The sequence below is a fragment of the Diceros bicornis genome, chromosome 7, assembly GCF_020826845.1.
Source record: "Diceros bicornis minor isolate mBicDic1 chromosome 7, mDicBic1.mat.cur, whole genome shotgun sequence".
Taxonomy (NCBI): domain Eukaryota; kingdom Metazoa; phylum Chordata; class Mammalia; order Perissodactyla; family Rhinocerotidae; genus Diceros; species Diceros bicornis.
The window spans coordinates 62,784,425-62,803,519 of NC_080746.1; the positions used below are offsets into that span (position 1 = coordinate 62,784,425).

The 19,095-nt window shown below is 37.5% G+C and overlaps 1 protein-coding gene across 2 annotated transcripts in view; it reads left to right on the forward strand.

The window, feature by feature from the left end:
* LOC131408754 (tripartite motif-containing protein 5-like) overlaps positions 1–19,095 on the forward strand; it is a 420,025-nt gene that overhangs the window by 253,696 nt on the left and 147,234 nt on the right. The window contains exon 1 of one of the 2 annotated variants that reach the window (XM_058545798.1): positions 15,668–15,684. The exons of the other annotated variant lie outside the window; for it this stretch is intronic. The gene's annotated coding sequence lies outside the window, so the exon portion shown is untranslated. Of the gene's footprint in view, positions 1–15,667; positions 15,685–19,095 lie in introns of those variants that run through there. 2 annotated transcript variants of the gene reach the window in all.

Sequence of the window (19,095 nt, forward strand, 5' to 3'; positions counted from 1 at the left end):
CATTTCTCCCTACTTCCCTTTATCACTGATCTGAAGAGGCATTGCAAAGCCTGTCTGCTACCATCTGTGGTATCTAGTACAGACCATAAACACCCCCCACCCACCAACCACAACTAAGGAGTCTTTGAGTAGATGTTTGTTTGTTGCCCAGGATATACCAGGTTCATCAGAAAGTCAAGGAGAGAAAAACATAACCCATACATGTACCCAGAGTAAGATTTTTATACAGAGTGTTTGAGTTCAAATCCTATCTCTTCTTTTACAAGATGTGTAATGATGAATAGATTCTGGTTTCTTTTCCTAAAATACAATTTGAGAATAAAACTGTACCTAACTCTTTGATCCTTGTGTAAAACTGTCACTCAATATAAAGCAGCTATTTAAGTGTCCTGCACAATATAATAAATGTTTTCTCTCATGATTTCTGAAAAGTACAAGCTGTGTCAATGTCCTATGCAACAGATTTGTGCCCTTCGGAGGAGTAATATCTGACTCTACAGAAGTCTCATTTCTCAAGTTCCCAGACTCCACTGTCAAGACCACTCCAGTTCTCCTCTTCTTCAATAGAACTTTTTATGCTGAGGCTGGGACTGTTTTTAAGGCCCTTTATTGGGAATAGGTCAGAAAAGTACAAAAGCATGTTTCCAAAATCTGTCCAGCAGAGAGAGACATATCTAGGGACAGCTACTCTTATAAGGGACAGACTTTTGGTGTTCAGGCTTTTTCCCTGTGGTAAAACACTTGAGTATACACCGTATATAAAATTGTATGCATTTTTCTTTTCTTTTTTAACCAGTTTCAAATTTAGGATGAGGAATGTACTTACCCAGGATAGCAAAGGTACAAATATTCTTAAAAAGTACATATTATAAACTAGGGCAGCCTGCTCCACAGAGTTCACATCAATATATAGAGGGGTAATAACTTGTCCCAGTGGAATGAAAAAAAAGTACTTGGCCTGGGAATGGTATATACATACACACTCATACTTACACACACACACACACTGTTACAGATATATATATATATATAATTACGTGTATAAATATATATACATATATGATCTTTATCCTAGTTAATCTTTAAAAATGTCATATGAAGAAGGAATACTTGTCAGGAAGTTAAAATAATGTATAACCTTATGAGATATTCCCCAGTGTCCCACAGCTAATGAGTGGAGGAGGTAGGATTAGAACTAGGTCCGTGTTTCTCCAGCACAGGTGCCTACTCAGCAGTACACCCCTTAAGAAAATTTAGGAGCCAGATTCCCTAGGATGTGGGATGGAAGAGAGAACCTGGGGGATGCTAACCAGCAGAATCAGCCAAGAGCATCGTGGGAAAATCTTGGGTGCCAGGAAATAGAGGTTGATATTCTCAATCCACATACCCAGTAATGAAGCAGGAGCAGGTCATGGTAATGGCTAAAATCAAGATGAGCTACTACATGACCAGGGTGCTCTTGCAGGTGATATGATGTAGAAGGTGAACACTGTGCATAGTTAATTGCATGGACTTTGAAATCAGATAGAATTTCATTATCTAGTGATGTTTCTAATTACTGGCCCTTATTAAGTTAAATTTAATTGGATTCAATTTATCATCAGAAATAAATATACTGAGACTTACTTGATAGGGGTATTGTGGCAATTAATAACAAAGTATTTATAATAGCTTTCTCATTTCCTAGAATATGAGGAATGGTATTGATTATTTTTTTCTGTGATTTGAAAAAATGTTAACAATGAATATTAATCTACTTTAAATATTAGTACCTTTGCTTTGTTATGAAATAGAATAAATTGATTAAAGAATCACAGATCATTTCTTAATTTCATTATTGCATAATAAACATTTCTTTTTTAAAATTGTCAAATACCTTTATTTCAACTACAGATAATTATCTGAGTACAGAATTATTTTTTTTCTCTAAACATACATTTTGACTTTGTTATTTAATAGTCTTCTATCAGTCAAACTGTCTTTTTAAAATTATAGTAGGGACACTTAACATGAGATCTAACATCTTTAGAAATTTTTAAGTATTCAATTAAATTTTTAAGTATTCATTTTAAGCTGTTCAACAGATATAAAGTTTTAGTTATGCAAGATAAATAAGTTCTAGAGATCTACTATAGTACATTCTGCCTATACAGTCATGCATCAATTAATGGCAGGAATACATTCTGAGAAATATATCACTATGCAATTGCATCTTTGTGATAACATCATAGAATGTATCTACACAAACCTAGATGGTATAGCCTACACACACCTAGGCTATATGGTACTAATCTTATGGGACCATCATCGTATATGCGGTTCATCATTGACTGAAACATGCTTGTGTGGCACTGACTGTGGTTAACAATAGTATATATTGTGCACATAATAAATATTTCCTCATTAAAAAAGAAAGTTTTATCTTCTTCAAAGCTAGTTGGTCTTTTTTTAAATTTGAATTACTGGGGCAGCCTCTTATTCCAAATGAACATACTAGATATAAATTGATTTGACACTTTTTTGTGTTTCCACAGTAATTCTCTCTCAATGGAAAACCCTTTCTCTGTTTGCCCAGATCAATCTCCATTCCTCAGGTGGCTGATTCCCACCAGGAGTTACAGTGGTAAATGTAGGGTCAAGAGTATGGTCCTGGGCTCCATCAGCAATGCCATAGGTCAGTGTTTCCTTTTCCTGGTCAACCTCAGTCTTTCCAGTGAGCTGGAAGGCTACAGTTCATTTCTCAGGAATGAACTAAAGCCTTTTCTCCTCCAGTGAGACAGCAGGGCAAATGCTGCAGCACTGAGTGTTCCTGCAGTGCATGGCGGAGTCCCTGTGTCTTCTGGCATTCTCGTTTACAACTATTTCCCAACCTACCTATGAGCTGTGAGAAATAGAAATAATAGGCTACTTGGAAAAGTAGTATCTGCTCTGGTCCCTGTTTCACAAGAAATTATTCAGTTCTCCATTCCAGAGAAGATACATCCAGTGTCTCTCCATACATACATATACCCCTCAAAGTATCATCCATGGACCCTGGTGGAAATTGATTATTATCTATACTCCATTTGACCTCTGCTTTCCTGTCACTTTATTGCTAAAATGACTGAGGCCATAACTCATTAAGAAAAACAGTTCAAAGTGTGAAACAATTTAAAAGTAAAAGTATCTGAGTTAGCAAACACAAAGGAAAAGTTTGAAATATCTTTTTTTTTTTTTAACAGTGTCTCCTGCCCCCAAATAAAGCCCTTTTCTCACAAAAGTATGAAGCCTGTAAGCAACTTCTCAGAAAATGCTCTGATAAGGAATTCTGGACTCAAGTGTGGGTCCTCTCATGAATAATTTCTCTGAATGGCAATTACTCCATCTTGTATTTCTGGGACCTTAGGATTGTGCTGGGCCATGAATTTGGGAGATGGGTGTCCACAATGAGAATTTTGAGGGGATTCAGGAGTATCACAGGGACTAAACAGGCTTCATCCTGCAGGTTCTTCCATGGACAATGAGCAGGTAGTGGTGTCTAGAGCCATCACTAGTTGGTGACCAGAAGTTTCTAAACCCTGAGGACCTAATCTTTATTGGAATAGAGAAATATGATCTGCACTCGATTATATAGGATTGCAATGATCATTCCTTTTGCTCATGGATGATGATAAGGGCTCTATTGATTCTGACTCCTAATCTCTCTATATTTTCTAGTTCTTAGTCTGTTTTTATTTCATATCTATAGCAACTCCACATGTCTCCCAGTGCTATGAACCCTCCCAGGCCAGTAACTCATCTAGTCACCCAGGGGTGGGAAGTGAAGCAATCTTTATCTTCTCAGCGTAGTTTACTTTGGGGCATTATTGTAAAGGGATATTTAATTTTAATTTTCTAATTATTCATTTCTAGATTATAAAATATATTTGATTTTCAATATTGGCCTTGTGTCCTATGACCTTGCTTAAATTCCTCACTAATTCTAGTAGATTTCCTGAGATTTATTTGGATTTTCTACATAAACTGTTATGTCATCTGTAAATAAAACTCTTTTATTTATTTTCATCCATGATTTATGCTTTTTTATTGTTTTTCTTGCCCTATTTTTTTGGCTAAGACTTGTAGTTCAATGATGTTTATGAATGATGAGTGTTGACATTTATGAATGGTGAGTGTTGACATGTTTTTTGATATGTTTCCAATGATAGAGAGAATGTATTCCATATTTAACCATTAAGAATGATAACTGTAGGCTTTTTCTTATTTCCTTTTATCAGATTAATATTCCTAATTTATCATTATCATGAAAGGGCATTGGATTTTGCATGATGCTTTTCTGCATGTATTTAAATGAACCTGTGATTTTTACCCCTTTTTCTCATTTAATTCAGCTACATTTATGGTTTTGGTATTATTGTATTTTAGTAGTTGTTCTGTGGTTTAAACCTATGCTATTACCTTGATATTTTTTTGCAGATTATTGAGGCCCTTCTCATTATTTTCATATTGGATAATTTTTATTAATCTACTTATAATTCACTTGCACTTTCTTTTGTGAACGTGAATTTCTCCTAAGCCTACCCTAGATTTGTTTTCTGAGTGATTGTAGTTTCTAGTTTTAGTATTTCAATTAAAAAAAAAAAAAACTATTTCTGGAAGGTTGATGTCAACATCATGATGGACTGAGTTATTCCCTTTGTCTCTCCCCTCTAAGTTACAACCAATTGGACATCTCAATAGATGGATTCCCTACACAGCACAACAGTGTGCATAATAGATCCATACATCTCTACATCTGAAGGTGGGTGAATGGGACCCCTGGGAGGCAGTGGAACTAGAGGCTCAATCCCCTCTTCCTCCCCCAGCAACAGCAACCAGGGCATGGATCCTCACACTGACATGTGAGCCTGTGAGCAGTTGTTGCAGGAATTGAAACAGCAGGAACTGCAGCTCATGAAACTAAGTGGAGTGGAAACAGCAGGCGATGCATCTCACATGACTGTGATCAACATAGAAAAAGCAGGTGTGCAATACAAGCAGACACAGCAGGAACACACAAAAAAACAGGTGTGACTTGCTCCCTGCCTGTCTTCCAGCAGTTCCAGTGCACATGCACTCTTCTTCACTCCTGGCAGTGGCCATGTCTTTCCAACAGTGGGGTCAGTATATTAAATTCAGATTTTTCAGGCTGGGCTGGAGTGCCCTGACCTAAAATTTCAAAATACATTGGCTAGTGCCAGAGACCAGAGGCTGCACAGTTAGCAGCAATAATAATCTCTCCCTGCTTAGCCCTGACTCCCCCTAAGCAGTGGCAGGTGGAACTAGTGACTAGAGGCTTCAGGAACTGCAGCAGAACTGGTGACTCAGCACCACCAGCAGTGATGGCTACATAGAAGTCCCCAGGTCCACAGGCCGCTGGCAGTGACAGCAACACCCATGAACCCAGTGTCCCTGCCCATGGTGTAACCAGCACCACTAAACAACCTGGGTGCAGCAGCATAGGGGTGTATAGTGCAGCAGCATCCAAGTCTGTGGAGAGCCCGTGGACAGCCAGTAGAGGACTATGAGACCCAGGTGACACAGGAAGTAGCAGAAGGCTCACAGACTGGTTAAACAAGTGGTGACACCTGAGACTGCAGTGAAATTGTTAGCAGCAAGGCACCAGTAACCTCAGAGGCACAAGCAGGACAAGAAGCATACTGATGACACCTCCAGCAGAGGCAGGGGAACGTGGACAGTGCAGGCTCTCAAACCAGAATCAGCTCAGAACCAAAGTAAGCAAAGCTGTACCCAAATAAGAAAGGTGGTTACAACCACAAATGTACCAGCAGAGAATCAACTCATCAAATATTGTGAAGATCTATAGTAACAGGGCAGAACAGAAAGAGAATGACAATTCTCCAGAAAGCACACTTGAAGTCATAGAAGTCTACAATCTAACTGACAGAGAATTCAAAATAGATGTCACAAAGAAACTCAATGTGCTAGAAGAAAAGAGAGTTCATGAGCTCAGGAATGAAATTAATGAGCAGAGAGAATATTTCACCAAAGAGATTGAAACTCTAAAAAAAAAAGAAAAAGAAACAAACAGAAATTCTGGACCTGAAGAACCCAATTAATGAGATTAAAAATAAGCTAGAAGGCATTAAAAATAGAGAAGACTGTATAGAGGAAAGAATTAGTTGGATCAGAGGTAGAAAACCTAGAAATGATTCAGGTAGAGGAGGAGAGAGAACTAAGATTTTAAAAAAATTAATAAATTATTTGAGAAATATCTGACTCAATTAGGAAAAGAAACATAAAGATAATAGGTATCCCAGAAGGAGAAAAGAGGGAGAAAGGAGCAGAGAGCTTGTTCAAAGATAAAAGCTGAGAAGTTCCCAAACCTGGACAAAGAACTGGACATGCAAGTATATGAAGCTAATAGAACTCCTAATTACATCAATGCAAAAATATCTTCTCAAAAGCATGTAATATTATACCTTTCCAAAGTCAGTGACACAGAAAAAAATATTAAGGGCAGCAGGAGAGAAGAAAATAACTTACAAAGGACCTCTCATCAGGCTTTCAGCAGACTTCTCAGCAGAAGACTTAAAGGCTAGGAGAGAGTGGAATGATATATTTGAAATCTTGAAAGTCAAAAACTATCAGTGAAGAATACTCTATCCACTGAACTTATCCTTCAGATATGACGGAGAAATAATAGCTTTCTCAGAGAAACAAAAGCTGAGGGAGTTCATCACCATTTGACCTGCCTTACAAGAAATGTTGAAAGGAGCCCTCCTACCTGAAACAAAAAGGCAAAGGTTTCCAAAGCTTTGATCAAGGACACAAATAACAGACAGAATCAGAAAATTGCAGCTCTATATCAGAATAGATTAGTAAACACCTAATTATAACATAAAGGATAATGGGAAAAAAAGTATCAAGAATGACTATAACCACTTCAATTTGTTCCAAACTCACAACACAAAAAAGAATAACTCATGAGAACAAAAACATAAAAGAGGAAAAGGACAAAACCATCATAGGCTATTGGAGATTAGAGGCTATCAGAAAAAAAGATTATCTCTTCTATGAGATCTTGTATACAAACATCATGGTAATCACAAAACAAATACTCAGAGCAGAGTCACAAATAACAAATGAAGACAAAAATGAGAAAAACATCACAGAAAACCACCAAACTGAAATGACAGACAGAATTACAAGGAAAAGAAACACTGGAAACATATAACAACCAGTTAACATAGATAAAATGGCTATATTAAGCCCTCATATATCAATAATCATTCTAAATGTAAATGAATTGAATTCACCAATCAAAAGACACAGAGTGGCTGGATGGATTAAAAAACATGACCCAACAATATGCTGCCTCCAGGAAACATGTCTCAGTTCTAAATACAAACATAGGCTGAGAGCAAAGGGATGGAAGATGACACTGACACTCCAAGCAAATGGAAACCAAAAGAAAGTGAGAGTAGCCATACTTATATCAGACAAACAGAATTCAAGAAAAAAAGATAAGATACAAAGACAAGCATTATATAATGATAAAAAGGACATTCCACCAAGAAGACACAACAATTATTAATATATATGCACCTAACACAGGAGCACCAAAGTATATAAAGCAACTACTAACAGATCTAAATGGTCTCAGCAAATTTAAGAAGATTGAAATCATATCAAGTATCTTCTCTTAACATAATGGTATGAAACTAGAAATCAACCAGAAGAGAAAAATGGCAAAAGTCTCAAATATGTGGAGACTAAACAAGATGCTACTGAACAACCATTGGATCAATGAACAAATCAAAAAATGCCTGGAGACAAACAAAAATGAAAATACAACTTACCAAAACTTATGGGATGCAGCAAGAGTGTTACTAAGCGAGAAGTAACAATACAGGTAATGCAGGCCTACCTGAAGAAATGTGAAAATTCTCAAATGACCAATCTAGTATTATACCTAAAAGAACTAGGAAAAGGTATAACAAACAAAGCCCACATCAGTAGAAGGAAGGAAATAATAAAAATCAGAGCAGAAATAAATGAAATAGAAACTAATATATATATATATATATATATATATATATATATATATATATATATATATATATATATATATAGAAAGGATCAATGAAAGTAAGAGCTGATTCTTTGAGAAGATATACAAAATTGACAAAGACTTAACGGTATACAAAATTGACAAAGACTTAACCAGAATCACTGAGAAAAAAACAAGGAAGACTCAAACAATTAAAATCAGAAATGAAAGAGGAGAAATTACAACAGACACCACAGAAATACAAAGGACTGTAAGAGAATACTATGAAAAGCTACACATCAATGAATTGGATAACCTAGAAGAAATTGATAAATTCTCATTATCATACAACCTCCCAAAACTGAATCAAGAAGAAACGGAGAATCTGAATAGACCAATCACAGGTAAAGAGATTGACACGGTAATCAAAAACTCCCAAAAAACAAACGTCTAGGACCAGATGGCTTTTCTGGTGAATTCTACAAAACATTCAAAGATTTAATACCCATCCTTCTTAAACTCTTCCAAAAAGTTGAAGAGGATGAGTTGTTTCCTAATTCATTTTATGAGGTCATCATTACCCTGATACCAAAACCAGACAAGGACACCACAAAAAAAGGAAAATTACAGACCAATATGACTGATGAACATAGATGCAAAAATAAAGTATCATCAAGATCATAGATCCTCAATCAAGCATTATCAAGTCAACTACAACCATGCATTAAAAGGATCACACGCCATAATCAAGTGGGATTTATTCTAAGGATACAGGGATGGTTCAACATTTGTGAATCAATGTGATACATCACATTAACAAAATGAAGTATAAAAATCACATGATCATCTCAATCAGTGCAGAAGATCCAACATCCATTTAAGACAAAAACTCAAGAAAATGGGTACAGAAGGAAAGTACATCAACATAATAAAGGCATATATGACAAACCACAGCCAACATCATACTCAATGGTGAAAAACTGAAAGCTATTCCTCTGAGAACAGAAATAAGACAAAATGCCTACTCTCATTACTCTTATTCAGCATAGTACCGGAGGTTTAGCCAGAGCAATTAGGCAAGAAAAAGAAATAAAAGGGATCCAAATTAAAGGAAAATGTAAAACTGTCCCTATTTGCAGAGGACATGATTCTATATATAGAAAACCCTAAAGAATTCACCAAAAAACTATGAGAAATAGTCAACAAATACAGTAAAGTTGCAGGGACATAGTCAACATGCAAAAATCAGCCGCATTTCTATACACTGAAAACAAACTAGCAGAAAGAGAAATCAAGATTACAATCACATTTACAATTGCAACCAAAAATAAAATACCTAGGAATAAATTTAACCAAGGACGTGCAAGACCTATACACTGAAAACTGTCAGTATTGAAATAAATTGAATATGACATACAGAAATGGAAAGATATTCCATGCTCACTGATTGGAATAGCAAACATAGTTAAAATGTCCATATTATCTAAAGCAATCTACAGATTCAATGCAATCCCAGTCAGAATCCCAATGACATTTTTCACAGAAAAAGAACAAAGAATCCTAAAATTTATTGGAACAATGAAAGACCCTAAATAACCAAAGCAATTCTTAGAGAAAAGGACAAAGTTGGAGGTATCACACTCCCTGAATTCAAATTATATTACAAAGCTTTAATAATCAAAATAGCATTGTACTCGCAAAAAAAAAAAAAAAAAAAAAAAAACAGACACACAGATCAATGGAACAGAATTGAGAGCCCAGAAATAAAACCACACATCTATGGACAGCTAATCTTTGACAAAGGATCCAAGAACATAAAATGGAGAAAGGAAAGTCTCTGGAATAATGGTGTTGGGAAAATTGGACAGCCATATGCAAAAGAATGAAAGTAGACCGTTGTCTTACACCATACACAAAAATTAACTCAAAATGGATTCAAGACTTGAATGTAAGACCTGAAATCATAAAATTCCTAGAAGAAAATATAGGTAGTATGCCCATTGACATCAATCATAGCCATTTTAATATCATATCTCTCCAGGCAAGGGAAACAGAAGAAAAAATAAATATATGGGACTACATCAGATTAAAAAGCTTCTGTGTGGCAAAAGAAACCATCAACAAAAAGAAAAGACAACTAATGGATGAGGATAAAATATTTGCAAATCATATATCCAACAAGGGGTTATTTTCCAAAATAAATAAAGAACTCATAAAACTCAACAACAAAAAAAGAATAACCTGATCAAAAAATAGGCAGAGGATATGAAGAGACATTTTTCCAAAGAAGATATACAGATGGCCAACAGGCATATGAAAAGATGTACAGCATCACTAATTATTAGGGAAATGCAAATCAAGACTACAATGAGATATTACCTCACTCCCTTCAGAATGATTGTAATGAACAAGACAAAAAATGGCAAGTGTTGGAGAAGATGTGGAGAAAAGGGAACCCTTATATACTGCTGATATGAGTGCAAACTGGTGCAGCCACTGTGAAAAATGGTATGGAGGTTTCTCGAAAAATTAAAAATACAAATATCTATATTATCCAGCTATTCCCCTACTATGTATTTATCCAAAGAACATGAAATCAATAATTCCAAAAGATACCTAAACTCTTATGTTCACTACAGCACTATTCACAATAGCCAAGACGTGGAAGCAACCCAAGTGCCCATTAATGGATGAAGTGATAAAGAAGATGTGGCATATGTACGCAATGGAATACTACTTAGCCATAAAAAAAACACAAAATCGTGCCATTTGTGACAACATAGAAAGACTCTGAGAGTATTATGCTAAGAAAAATAAATCATGCAGAGAAAGACAAATACCATATGATTTCACACATACGTGGAAAATAAACACATAGAAAAGGGGAAAAGATTGGGGGTTACCAGAGGGAAAGTGGGTGGGGTAAGGTCAGAAGGGGTAAAGCAGCACATAAGTACAATGATGACTATTAGTGGTGAATTGACACGACCATAGTCTAGTGGTGACTAGACTTTTAGTGGTGAACACGACCCAGTCTATTCAGAAACTGAAATATAATGATGTACATCTGAAATTTACACAATGTCGTAAGCCACTATGACCTCAATAAAATAATAAAAAGAAAAGATTTCTGTCTTTTGACATTTATTTTTACCTCACTATTATAAGCATATTTTCTTTTACAACCTTCACCCTAGATATAATAGCTGCTGTGAAGTCCTTGTCTACTAAATACAACATCTGGTTTATTTTGGAGTCGGTCTCCATTATTTGCCTTTTCTCTTGAATACAAGCCATGTTTTCTAGTTTCTTTGTATGTTGAATGATTTTTGATGGTATCTAAAATTCCCCCAGGGGAATTGTGAATGAGATATAGAGACTCTAGATTCTATTTCTTTCTCTGAATAATATTATTATTTTTCTGGCAGTTAAGTTGGTTGAACTGAAATTCTTAATTCTATCCTGCATTTTGCAGCAGCTGAAATCACTGTTCAGTTCTGTTAGACATAGTTGGGCTGCTTGGCATCTCTCTCACATGTGTGTAGTTCAGAGATTTGGTCAGAGTTCATATGTGCAATTTGGGTTCTCTTCCTCTGGATCTCTCTTTTACAGATATTCTCCACCACTTTCCAGCTGCTATCGTAGCCCCAAATCATTCTTCTTGTTCTTCAAGCCAAAGGGTCTGTATGTTGCTAACTGCGTTTCTTTTATTTTTTATTTTTTATTTTATTTATTTATTTTTTAATTTTTTGTTTATTGCAGTAACATTGGTTTATAAAATTGTATAAATGTCAGGTGTACATCATTATACTTCTATTTCTGCATAGATTACATCATGTTCACCACCCAAATACTAATTACAACCCATCACCACACACATGTGCCGAATTATCCCTTTCGCCCTCCTCCCTTCCCCCTTCCCCTCTGGTAACCACCAATCCAATCTCTGTCTCTATGTGTTTGTTTATTGTTGTTATTATCTACTACTTAATGAAGGAATAACTGCATTTTAAACTGTCCCACCCACTACCGATTGAGCTCTGCCTTCAAATGAAAAGCCATAAAACCAGAAACTCCCCCAATGCTGTTCCCCTCTTCCAAGTGTTTATTACACTGCAGATTCTACTGCTTTTGTTACTCTCTAGCAACTTCACGTTTAGTTTCCTTTTTTCTTTTTTTTTAACATCTGTCCAAAGTTTGTAATGCTGATCTATGAGTTAAGGGTGCTCTTTTGTTAGAATGAGTACATCCGTTAGTTGATATGGAACCACAGTTTTGCTTGCTTTGCACATTCAGCCATGATGATATGGAGTATGGTGGTTAATGCAAAGATACATAGAATAGATATCTTTTTAGGTATATTATATGATTAAGACTGGAAGGGATTTGAGACTTTAGAGGTAAGTGTATTGTGTTACAAGCACAGCTTTAGCAGTATTGATTGCAATGTTCAAAAAAATGAGCTGTCTTCTCCAAAGACCTCTTCTCTGTCCAGTACTTCTTCCCTTCCCAATTTTACCATAGATCAATATGCATGCTTTAACTCCTCTCTCTTTGAACCTTTGAACTGACTCTAATCCTTGGTTGATATCTTAAGACTTTCCTAAGAAGCATTAGGTTTGAGGCTGAGTGGAATCAGATCCTGTCAAGATAACTGAAAATGTGGGCCAGCAGGAAACCTGAATTCAACATGCTCCTCTCACTACAACACAATTTTTCACCAGAGCTGAGAATCTTGGCATGATCTACATTCCAGCCTATCATATTTTGCATTAGAGGGAAAAAAAATCCTCCTTAAGGCACTGTGTTTACCCTACAATCATTACATCTATTGCCGGAGAGGAAGATTATGAAATATTTCCCCTTGGCCAGTGGATTTTTAATATTTTCCCATTTGAGAAAACCTTAAATCAAAGTAAGAGTTAATCTGGTAAAAGTGTGGTAGTGTAGAGAGATTAAACATCAATCTGAGTGAACCTTAGGAAGCAAACAAGACATATGAAAAATTGTTACTTAAATTTTTTCAAAGGGGAATCATATGTATGTTAATAATACCATGAGATAGCTGAATTTCATTATTTAACACAGTAATTGTTTTCACAGCAAGAACAGTAGAATAGAAAAAAGATTTATCATCCAAATATTCAATTCAGCTAAAATGATATTTACAGATTTAGATCTGTATATCTATCTCTTTATCACTCCTTATATGCAACAACTTCTAATAGATCGGAGGCACTAAGCAACAGAATAGAGAAAGTCCCTACCTGACCTCATGAAACTTACAGTTGGGGTATAATGTGGAGTGGGGTGGAGATCACTAATGATGGTTAGTGAGAACACCAGGCTCCCCACTGCAGTTCTCTCTATTGCCTTCCACTTGTGATTTTTCATTTCCTGACTCAGGGTATAGTGACTGAGATGTCTCCTGCAGGAGAATCCTAATTCCAGTGAGAACTTCACGAGAAATCCTAGCAAACGATGCCCTAGACAAAGAGCCTATGGAGGCTTTATGGGAATCCTTGGGTCCAGGCTTCTGCACCAGTTCTGCACAGAGAACAGCAGAGAAGAGTGCTGTGCCTGGCCCTCCTCAGGGGTGAAAAAGTTCCTTTGAATAAGAAATAGGGAAAGTCAGAGAGTTCTTTGAAGCTTGGTAATTTAACCTCTCTCAGTGTAATAATGTAGGATTTCTGCATGGCTTACCACGTAATCCTAGCACCCTGTCCTCTCTGGGTTTTGGAGCCTTAATGCTGTGACAGCTGCCCTGCTCTGCAGTGTCTTTTGTGTTTACTAGTGCTACAAGATTTCCAACTTCAAACTCAGGGATCAGTTCAGTTCCTGAAAAACCACTAACCTTGCTCCTGCTTCTCCTTGGGCCATATCTGCCAACCAGAAACAGAGCTCAGCTGAGAGATCAGGAGCAAGAATAACATGTAAGGAGAATTTCCATAAGCGGCATCTTTACCACTTTTAATACAATAAAATGAGATGCTTGATTGGTTTTAATAATGTGAAAAGATGTCAGAAGAAGTGACACAATAACAAGATCCTGAGACCCATGAGAAAAGGGGGTTAAAGTAGGAGTGTCTCTATATTTGATCCCCTCTCTTCCTGTGAAAGACATACTGGACCCCAGACTGACTCGCTCAGATGGTAGATCCTTGTTAAAGCTCTTTCTTTTTTCACCCTGACTTCCCCTTATCTGACCAGATGTTATGGATTAAGGTTGACTTTGGGTATTATCACTTGTACCACATCTTCCTTATACACCTAACTATCCCAAGTCATTTTTAGACATACATTTTTCTGAAATAGCACAGTTCATCTGTGTCATTATCATTATCACAGATCACCAGTACCACTTCACACAGAGTTTTAGAATTTTTTCATTACTATATTAGTCTGGATTTTCCAGAGAAACAGAATCAATATGATATATACATATCATATAATGGCTCACATTATTATGGAGAACTTCCAGCATCTGCTGTCTGCAAGCTGGAGATGAAGGAAAGCTGGTGGTGTAATCTGTCCTTCTCTGAAGGCTTGAGAACCAGGGTAGTCAATGGTGCAAGTGCTAGTACAAGATCAAGAGAAGACCTACGCACCAGCCAAAACAGAATGACAGGAAGCAAAAGGGGCAAATTACTTTTTCCTCCACCATTTTGTTCCATTCAGGCCCACAACAAATTGGATGATGCCCAACAAGAATGGGCAGCACAATCTAGTTTACTGAGTCTACAGATTTAAATGCTAATCTCATCTGGAAAAAACAACCTCACAGGCGTACTCAGAAATAATATTTCGTCTGGGCACCTTGTGGCCAATCAGGTTGATACAGAAAATTAGCTATTGCAATTATTTCCCTGCTTCCTTTTTATTATGTTAAAATATGGAGATTATATGTTAAAGAGTATTAGATGACAATGCCCAACATACGACACACATACAGTTTCATCTTTCCTGTCTATTTAGGAAAAATGTCATTTTGGCCACAACGAAACCAGGTTCTGAAAGTCAGCATCACTGTGCTTCCACTGTGTAGCCGTTCTCACTGACCACCTGAGGTAATTTCAGATTTGGATAGCCATTCTCTCTCACATGACCTAATAGGATACAAACTGGCCAGATTCACTTCACTTAGCTGGTGGGTGCAGGACAGGAGAGAGTACTTCAGTATGGCTGCCTCAGGTGAGCCTTCACTGTGGGTCCTCACTGTAGTAAAGGAAGTACTTTATCCCTCCTTGTGACAGATCATTTGTAAAGAAACAAGAGGAGATGTGTGTGTGTGAAATTCCACTGTCTAGGCAAGCCTAGTGCTCCAAAGGTTAAATCACCTTGAATTGCCATGAAATAGCTTCCAAGGCTAGAACTGAGATAGGGACAAGAATGTAGTCATTGGTCCACATGCTCCAGGCACAAATCTTGTCATTTCCCAGAATCCTGACACAGAGGCCTCCCATTGGTCCATTGTGTCTCCTCTTGCTTTCTGTCTTCTTTTAAGAATTGAACTTTCATTTTCACTTGACTCCTCTGCATCTTCCTAGTGGAGAGCAGGCCTCTGATTTGGTGATTAAATCCTGACCACGTCTGCCCCTGGACTGCCTTTACTGTTCCCCAAGGAATCAGGACTTTTCCATTGGTGTCTGAAGGTAAGTTAAGGAGTTTGTAGAAGGCAGAGGTTGAGAAACTTCAGAGGAAAACACTAAATTTGCTTGAGTGAGTTTAATTTGTCTTCAAGAAGCTGTTCTTAAGGCAGAAAAAGGCCCAACTTGCAGGGTCCCTGCTGAGAGTGCTGACTGAAGTGCAGTCTTGGGGAGGGGTTGTCTTAAAAGAAAGAAGATTTAGGGAAGTGAAAGCCTTTATTTATTTCGTGGAAGGACTGTTATTTCTCCAAGCTGAATTTATGCACATTACCTACCCATTCTATAATTTTGAATTGTACCTTGCTGAAGACAGGCAGACTCCTAGATTTTTCAGAGGTAGAAAGTCCCTTCCTCCAATAACAGAAACAAAGGCAGAGAGATCTTTGAATCCTAATAGTTGAATGCCTATCGGTGGAATGATCTAGTATTTTTGCATAAACTGTAGATATATGCTGATCACCTTGGACCGTCTGTGGTTAGCAGCCTTGGTGATGTGACAGGTGGCAAGGTCTGTAGTCTTTACCTATTCACTAGTTCAGCTGAGTCCAGTTCTTTAAAATCCCTAACTTTGCTATCCTTCTGCTTAGGCCATATCTGCCACCCAGAAACAGCTCAGCTGAGAGATCAGGAGCAAGAGGAAGATGTAGGAAGAATTTCTAGAAGTGGTACCTTTTCTAACTTTAATACACAAACTGAGTTATTTGATTGGTGTTAATGATATAAAAGGATGTCAGAAGAAGTAGTATGATAGTAGGATCCTGAGACCCATGAGGGAAGGAAGTTAAAAAGAAGAGCATCTGTGTTTATTGCACACTTCCTACAGCAGGTACAGCTGCACCCACCTTATTCAGGCATGTGGAAGACATAAATCAAATCTCTTTTCTCACTCTGACTTCCTCTCATGTGAGCCAATCTTACCTTATCAAAGTTGACTTGGAGATTATGACCTCTACTACATATTTTTGTCCCTCTCTCAGCCATAAGTCAGTGTTAGACACCTGTCTTCTAAATTCATATGGTACACCTCTGTCATGCCAATTATCACAGGAATTTAGAATTGATTTGCTACTTTTCTGCTTTAGTTTTTAATTGCTAGTATTATAAGGAGTTTACATTAAACAGTACTTGATGATTGCCCGGCAAATAAAACATGGCATAATTTTATTTTTGCACTCTATAGGAAAAGTGACTCTCTCTCATGTATTAGAAATTTGAGGCTTCATTGTGCTTAGAGAAACAGTTTTATTCCAGTCACAAAAGAAGAAAGTTCTGTTTATATCCTTATTTTTGGATTTTCACATACTTATTGTCTTTTCATTTCTCTTTTGCTTGTCGTTTGTTGTTATATCTGGAATATTTTCAGTTTGTATTCTCATGAGCTCAGATGTCAGAAGACCAATGTGAAAGGTGCAATCACCAGACACCTATGGCAACCAACTAACCTGAGAGTTCTATCAGGCAGACACCACTCATATTCCCATATCTATCTCCCTCATTGCTGTGGAGCCCTTGAGTCACTGCTTAGGTAGAGGTGTGGTCTTTCTTCATGTGAGAGGACTCTAGCTCCTCTGCGTGTTGGCGTTCTGTGTCTATTGTGGCATCAGCTGTTTTGACATTAGCTCCTTGTAGCCCTACTGTGAAAATAATTTTGTAACCCAATGGCAGAAAGCCTGCTCTGTTCCTCTCTCCTCTATAAGTTCTTGATGCATCTCAGCATTGGTTGGATCTTGAATAGGATGAGAAATAATTGGAGGCCCTACCCCCATGTTTGAATCACAGCTTGAGTCATCAACAGGGGTAGACAGTATCATGTAATATCTAGCTTTTGTATAATATCTACCTCTGATCTTGCATTTCATCAGAGCCTGATGTGGGCCACAGTCTCTCTTTATTTATTTATTTATTTATTTATTTATTTTCTCCCAAAGCCCCAGTAGGTAGTTGTATGTCATAGTTGCACAGCCTTCTAGTTGCTGTATGTGGGACGCGGCCTCAGCATGGCCGGAGAAGCAGTGAGAGGTGCGCACCCGGGATCCAAACCTGGGCCGCCAGCAGCGGAGCACGCGCACTTAACCGCTAAGCCACGGGGCCGGCCCTGGGCCACAGTCTCTGAAGCCAGGGGCTAACTGCATATGGCCTTTAGACTATTGTCAGTATCTGTACCATTAGATAGATTACACTTCCAGTTCACCTTCCGCCTCATTCTTTATCAGGTTCCCTTCATGTATGTTGAACATGACACATGCATACACTTTTAGTAGGCCTAAATTTATCTCCATGCAGCCTTTATAGCTTTTACCTCCCTTGTGCAGAGCAATGGGAAACTTAACAGTTGTCTCATGCTGGAGATCTTTCTCTTACCAACAAACTATGGTGACTAGCATGACATTAACATCCATGGAGACCTTCCCTTTCTTTGTTTATTGCTTCATAGCCCCATTTGCCTGGAGCTCCTGATAGAATTTCTGATCCTAGACTGTGGCCACAGGGTCATATTGAGTCCAGGTAAGAAAATAAGCATCACTGTGCTACTACTCTGTGAGACCCCCTCTGACTGCCCAACAGCAGCAGTTTAATTTCTGGATGGTCATTTCCATCCATGTCACCTAATAAGACATGAATTGTGAAGTTCACTTAGTGTCCCTGGGGGGTACAGGACAGGAGACACAGCATGCCAGCATGGCTGCCTTAGAAGAGTTCTCAGCGTTGGACCTTACAGTGGTACAGGAAATACTTTATCCCTGTCATCTCAGCTTTATGAGAAGCCACAATAGGTGGAGGTGTACGACAATGCCATAAGTTAGATAAGCCTAGTGCTGCAACGAACTGATGACCTTGTGAAAGCTCATGAGCACAGCTTCCAGGGGCATAATTAAGACACAGTTAGGTTTTATTTTTTTTAATTAATTTATTTATTTATTTATTTTTAATTTTTTGTTTATTGCAGTAACATTGGTTTATAACATTGTATAAATTTCGGGTGTACATCATTATACTTCTATTTCTGCATAGATTACATCATGTTCACCACCAAAATACTAATTACAACCCATCACCACACACATGTGCCGAATTATCCCTTTCGCCCTCCTCCCTTCCCCCTTCCCCTCTGGTAACCACCAATCCAATCTCTGTCTCTATGTGTTTGTTTATTGTTGTTATTATCTACTACTTAATGAGAGAAATCATACCGTATTTGACCTTCTCCCTCTGATTTAATTACTGTCCCCGTTCAGGTCAATGATTTGTTTTCCTTAGAATTTTATTGCCATGGCAAGAAAGAGAAAATCCCTTTTCTGAGAGGTAATATATCAGAGATTATCTTTTAAACCAAGACATTCCAGTTGAAGCTGAAAAGAAAGTCAACATAGAAGGTAGAAAATACAATTTTGAGATGAAAGAACAGATTCTGATGAG